This window comes from Giraffa tippelskirchi, chromosome X, assembly GCF_054371585.1.
Source record: "Giraffa tippelskirchi isolate mGirTip1 chromosome X, T2T-mGirTip1v1.2.pri, whole genome shotgun sequence".
NCBI lineage: Eukaryota > Metazoa > Chordata > Mammalia > Artiodactyla > Giraffidae > Giraffa > Giraffa tippelskirchi.
Genome location: NC_137289.1, coordinates 90,385,123 through 90,391,814, shown reverse-complemented (window position 1 = coordinate 90,391,814; position 6,692 = coordinate 90,385,123). Strand labels below are relative to the sequence as shown.

Sequence of the window (6,692 nt, the reverse complement as noted above, 5' to 3'; positions counted from 1 at the left end):
CTAATGTTCTTTTGGTTGTCCCAACTAATCAGGGATCTCACCAAAGTTGTGTCTTCCTAACTCCCCGTAAATTATCCTCAGCAAGCAACTGAACCTTCCCGAGCACATGGTCTAAGTATTTAAATCCCCCACACGAGTGCCAGACACAGAGCTCAATAGATATTAGTCTGCACGCCAGTCACCCTGCTTCTTCACCCTTAGTTGCTGGCCCTGGGTTTGTACCTTCCTCCAATGCCCCCCTCCCCCTCAGCGGTGTGACCGGAGGTAGAGGCAGCGGCCTGGGGATTGGAAGAACTTGAAGGCAGAGCCCCACCCACCACAATTTGGGCCGCTTTCTGGGGAGTTCGGTGGGCCGGACTGCGCCCTCATTGGTTGAAGGTCCTGTAGGTGGGCGGGGCGTCCCCGCCGCCGGACTCGCCGCTGCTCTGTCCCCACCTGCGCCGAGAGTGGCTCCGGGTTGACAACAGCTAAGCGGCCGCAGCAGCTGCTCCTCTGGCTGGCACCGTTACCCCCGCCCGACCCCAGGCTCCGCGCGTGCCTCCCGCCCGCTGGCAGCTGCGTCGGGTCTCGAACCCAAAGCGACGGACGCGGCCTTCAGGTGGGAGTTAGGGCGACGGCCGGAGGAGGTCAGGGCCGGCGAGGCGCCAAGGGCTCCCTTGCCTCGCCTCTCCAGCGCGCTCTGGCCCCGCTCTTAGCGGTTCGGCTGCGCAGCGTCCACAGGAGGCGCAAGGGGAGAGAGCCGAGCCACTTGCGTCCCCGGGATTTGAGGCCCGAGTCGCCGAAATTGGGGGACTCCCGGAGCCCGCCGGCCGCTATTCTCCCGAGAAAGCCCCGCGAGTCGCGTCGTGGAAGGCAGCTGTCCGCGCATTACCCCCGGGCCTGGTTGTGGCTCTGGGGCTTCGGAGGCGGGCTGAAACTGAGCGGGGTGGCGGGGCTTGGGCTCTGTGGTCGAGTCACGCCGCTTTTCCTCTCCTATTCTCCTTCCTCTTCTGTTGAGCGCATTTCCAGGAAGCCCCTGGTTGGGCGGCCTGGGCTTTCCCCTCAGGCCACTACCTTCCCTTCTGAGAAACGCCCGGACTTTCCTGATATTAAGACAGCGGCGGAGATCAAGCGAAATCCTTTGGATAAGTAGCGTTTTTCAGGGCTCTGTTACACCGTGAAGTCCAAGATGGTTTTGGATTAGAGAACCTGTGAGCCTTTTAGTGAAAGTTTTGGAGATTTCCCAGTTTAGATAGTATGAGGTTCTCTCCTCCATTTCTGTTCTCCCAAGACTTTTTAAAGTACTGAGTTACAACTCAGAAAACCAAAGTTCAGCCACTAATTCATGTGACCTTAGGCGAGTCATGCTACTTCTGTGGGCCAGTGTTTTCAACTGCACCTTGGTTAGTGGGCTGGATTTCAGTATATAAGGGGCCAGTCTCTTCCACCCTGACATCTGGTGACTTGCTGCGTGGGTCCAGGCTCTTAAGCTGGCAGGTAAAGTGTTTCTGAGATGCTTGGGGTGACAGGAGCTATGCAGATTTAGAGCCTTGTCGTGATTATTCAGCTAAGCCAGCTGGAAAACTAGTGGTGCTGGGAAAGGCAAGCAAGACAGCAGCCAGACTGAAGGTGGAGAGTAGTGGGGCCAACCCTGAGCCCTGGGCCCCAGAGGTTGGGCTGGAGGGCCCTGGCTTGTCTCCATCTCACTCAGAGCACCCACGTCGGGGGGCCCTGGAGGAGACGGTGATGAATCATACCAAGGGCTATTTTCAAACCCTGACTCCTACTGTAGATCTATTCCTGCCCCCACTCTAGGGGTTGATGTCCCCACCCATCGTCTGTCTTACTGCTCTCTGAATTTCCCCTTCACTTTCATCCTCCTGGAATAAAAGAGAATTCTTGTCTGGGAATGAGAGGAGGCAGCACAAGAGTGTAGAGAAGTAGAGGAGGTGGCATCTGCAGGTGCTTTCTGAGTGGTTGATGGAGTAAGCCAGAAGAGTGTGATGGGAGTGATGATTTTGGGGAGTGGGGGACTCTCACCCGAAGGCTACAGCTACCATATTGCTAGACATTCTGGGCTGGTCCTCATTTTCAGGATCTGACCTTTGTCCAACTATGTTCTGGATTTGAGAGTTGGGATTTCTGTTCCTTAAAAGCCAGAAAGTCCTGAAAGGAGTAGAGGATGGAGTCTATAATGGGGATGCTGTGGCAGATGTCAAGTTTCAGCAGGTGACAGGTTTAACAAAGGCAGGGTGTGCCTCTACCTTCTTGGGGAAAGTGAGGCATGGGGTCTCTCACTAGAAGAAGGAGTTGTCTCTGGCTTGAATAGATTAAAGATGATTTTTTTCTTGGGCTCCCAGTTTGGGTAGGATCCAGTGTCATGGCCTTTGGGAGGCTATTATCAGATAAAGTAAAGAGGGGATGTGAAAGATGCAGGGGTTTAGGATGGGATGTGTGAACTCCTCCACCCTGCAACTGTTAACAGAGGAGTTGAGCACAAGGCTGGGCACATAGTTGTAGCTGTCAAGTGTTCATTGCAGCTTTATTCATCTGTGACTTGGGGCTTTGGTTTATGTGTGTGTGTATTAAGGGGGAAGAGGTCCTAGTAAATTTGAGTCACTGGACAGGAGGCCCCAGTCTGGGCCCTTGTCACCAATCTGAAGTGCTGTGTTTGTGTGTTGAGCCTCCTCCTGCCCAGCCTTCCACTTTGGAACTTGCATGCCCCACTGTTGCTGTCCTTGTTTACCCTGACTGACCTTGCTGGGACTGCAGAACTGGAGGTAAAGTTCCTCAGGTGTCTAACATGGTGTCGGGCAAAGAACAGGGGAGTGGGAGCAGGACACATGGAGGTTCTGATTCAGGCTCTGCTGTTCCATTTGATCTCTTAGACTCTTGGTTTGTCCCTGCTTTTTCCACTTCAGTAAATTAAATGAGAAGATCCATGGCTAAGTGCTTGGTAAACTACCAATTGCTGTGTAAATCATTAGTCATTAAGTTCTTGGTACTAGTTATTGTGAAGGACACAAAGTGTAACTCCCACCTTCCGGAAATCTGCCATCTAGTAGATGGGAGTTAGTGGCATGGTCGATACATGACACACCAAGTCTTTACCTTGGTGAGGGCTTTAAAAAATTATTATGAAGAATTTCTAACATACATAAAAGTAGAGATGATTGATGGAGTAAAGTCCCATTAGCTGCACATGGCCAATCCTTCCCTATTTATACCTCCGTCTACTTCACTCTCTTGTTATTTTGACATGAATCCCAGACACCTTATCAATTTATCTATAAATAGTCATATTACATTTATATGTATGAATGATAGAGACTCAAATGATAGACACTGCACCACTGTCTCACCTGAAAACAGTTCCTTAATATCATCAAATATTCTAGCAGTTCATATTTGCAGTTGTTGAGGATGTTTTGCCCTGGGAAGACTGACCTGGGGAACAGTGAGTTTTGACTGATGGGAAGGTGACTGACAGAGGCAGTGATATTTGAGCTGAACCTTGAAAGAGAGGCCTAGGAAGGATCTGAGCTGGAGGGATTATGGAGCCCTAGCCCCCTTGTCTTAAAGTGCCTGCTGCTGTCTCTGAGGCTTCAGCTCTGGGGCTCAGGCTCCCAAGGCTGACTTGTGGAGGCTTCTTGTGGAAAGTATGTGCGTGTCTTAGTTCTGTAGGGGTAAATGAGAGTTCTGAATTTCTTTCCGGCCTCCCCAGTTCCAGGGCCACCCAGGAGTTTGAGGTCGGCAGGCCTGGGAGAATTCCTGGGAGGCTTCTCGCCTCCTGGCCTTCCCCTGCCCCTGGCCCCCAAGGCCAGTTCCAGTTCAGAGCAAAACAGGATGCATTCAGGATGAGCGTCTTTCCCAGCTTGTCATCTAATCACCATGACCCAGCTTGGAGCTTCCTCTCTCATTCATGATAAAAACCCTTACTGTCTCGCTTTTCCCTCCCACCCCAGTAAGGGTGTGCTGACTTCCTCCATATCCGGGCCAGCCCTCTTCCACCCCCTTGTGTAGCTGAGGGAGAGTTTACCTCATTCAGGCCTTGCTACCCCAGAGTCTCCTGCTCTTGGGCTGTCCTTGGGAAAGGAGTGGCTCCTTTCCAACAAACCCAGGGTCCTGCCACTGCGTGGTTAATGATTGAGCCACATAATAACCACCTTGGAAAGTCACCTCTGGGGATGGCCATTAACTAACTCTTTGTCCACCCCAGGCCTTAAAGGGACCCCATTTTGAGCCCCCCTTCCCCCAAGGGGACATTAATGAACGTTCAGGCATGAGAACTTCTGGGGCCAATTAAACTTCTGCCCCTGTGTTTTCACTTGGGGAAACAGAAGTAGTCATTCACATTGATTGAAGGATACATACACATCCTGGGTGGTATTATAGAGACAGGCAGGGAGTTGAATTAATAAGAATTCAGATGGACAGTGGAGTAAGGGTTTTTTTTTAGGCATAAGAGTCATAGGGGGTGGGGGTGTTTCCAGGAGCAGTTGAATCCCTGATCTCAATTTGAAATTCTAAAAGTGCAAGAAATGCCCACTCAAAGGGTTTGCCGTTACTGGGGGTGGGGTGGGGCTGTGTGTGTCTGTTTTCAGTCCAGTTGTGGGTCCCTTCACACCAGACTGGGACATAAGGCCTGAGGCCTCCATAGTGGAGGAGGAGGCATTCCTCAGAGAGCCTGTATCCTGACAAGCAGTGGGAATTGGGAAGGATCAAGCTAGGACCCACGTCCAATATAGATAGCTCTAGACCAGGGGTTCCCAACCTTTAGGCCACAGATCGGGAGCAGTCTGTGGCCTGTTAGTAACCGGGCCACACAGCAGGAGGTGAGTGGTGGGTGAGTGAGCAAATCTTCATCTGTCTTTACAGCTGCTCCCCATCACTCTCCCATCACCCCCAGATGGGCCTGTCTAGTTGCAGGAAAACAATCTCAGGGCTCTCACTGATTCTGTGTTATTGTGAGTCATATAATTATTTCATTATATATCACAGTGTAATAATAATGGCAATAAAGTGCACAATAAATGTAATGAACTTGAATCATCTTGAAACCAACCCCACCCTCCACCCCCATCCCTGTCCATGGAAAAATTATCTTCCACAAAACCGGTCCCTGGTGCCAGAAAGGTTGGGGACCACTGCTCTAGACCACAAGTTTTCTGCAGCTTCAGTGAGACAAGAAGGAACCAACATTTAGCAAACCCCATGGGCCTGTGATTGGGTCAGGAAACCTGGCTTCTGGTTGTGCCTCTCTCCAGCTACCTCTCCATGAGCGACTTCAGAAAAGACAATTTGCTTTCTCTGGGCCTAGCTCGGGTCCATGGCATAGACTTGGTGGTCTCCCAGGCTTCCTTCTAGCCATGAGACTATGCATTCCCAGTCAAGAACGTTTTCTTATCCACAAGGCAAAGGGGAACTGGCTTCAAATTGTGCCATGCCTAGTCACTAAATACTCTCAGCTGGCTGGTCAGTTAGGGTTGGCAGGGCCTTGAACTACCACAGCTTGGGTTTTCCTTGAGCATGGGCTTTTGTGTAGTTTGCTCTCTTGCCCCTCCCCATGTTTGTGTCTGCCCCAGGTGGCCACCCTCGACTCATTCAGCCACAAGTTAATGAGTGACCTGCTCCCCACTGTGTAGTACCAGCCCGCAGTGCTCCTGAGATCCCAGGTCTCTGTGGGAACTGGCCAAGGGCCTAACCATCTCTGGTCACCTTTATGCTTCTCGCGCAATACACTAGAGGTAGGAAGCAGACAGAGCTCAGGAAAGAAAGGGCACTGAGTCTAACTCTCCTTCAGTAGCTTGGGTTTTCCCCTCCAAATATTCGAGCAGTTCCTGTCACCCATCTTCAATAAGCTGGAGCACAGTGTTTCAAGGCAGTTGCTTACATCCATGGAATCTCCAAAGTTTTTTTTTTCCCATGTTGAGCTGATCTCTGTCTCCCTATGGCTTTTACCCCCTGGGTCCCAGCTCTGCCCCCTGGGACCACCTAGACCCTATCTGTTCTCTCTGATCTGTGGATGTCTGAGGACAGAACCCGAGTCCCTCTGTGTTTTCCCCAGGCCAAACAGCCTCAGATCCTCCAAATGTTCCTCAGGGAACCTGAGACCAGTCTACTTCCCAGCTTCATTACTGGCCTTTGCACATTCTACCATTTGTGGCTCTGGGGAGCCCCTCACTCACCTCTTTTTATTTGTACCCTCAACTTTTCCAGACTTCCCCATTACCTTTTCATGGTGACTCCAGCAGGTCGATTCTGAACCCCAGGAGTCTTGGGTCCAAACACCTCATACAATTCTCTCTGATTTGTTTGTCATTCTGGTCCAGCCAGCTCCCATGACTGTGGTGCCCTGGGAAGGTAAGGCCTTCTTCTTGGTGTCCCCACAGCTGAAGGCAAGCCTGAGGAGAGGAGGTGCTCACTGGGATGGGCTGACTGCATTGTACTGTGTGGGGGCTGACCATATAGCCTGCTTTTCTGCCACTTGCTTTTGTCTCTTGAGCTGGTGGGGGGTGTGGGAAAGGGATATTTTAAGGAGCATCAAAGCTGGAAATGAGTCTGAACCATGCCCACAGCGGGGCCTAGAAGTGTGAATCAGATGGGGAGAAACACCAGCTCAGCCACGACTCTAGCAGTTGATGATGATGACAGTGACAAGTCCTACCATTTCTTTAAAGTTTCCAAGGGACTTTCAGTTCCATGATCCCATT

The 6,692-nt window shown here is 51.3% G+C and overlaps 1 protein-coding gene across 1 annotated transcript in view; it reads left to right on the top strand.

The window, feature by feature from the left end:
* Window positions 1-416: 416 nt before the first annotated feature.
* STARD8 (StAR related lipid transfer domain containing 8) overlaps window positions 417-6,692 on the top strand; it is a 32,117-nt gene continuing 25,841 nt past the window's right edge. Inside the window, exon 1 of the mRNA XM_081564211.1 lies at window positions 417-598. The gene's annotated coding sequence lies outside the window, so the exon portion shown is untranslated. The remainder of the gene's footprint in view (window positions 599-6,692) is intronic.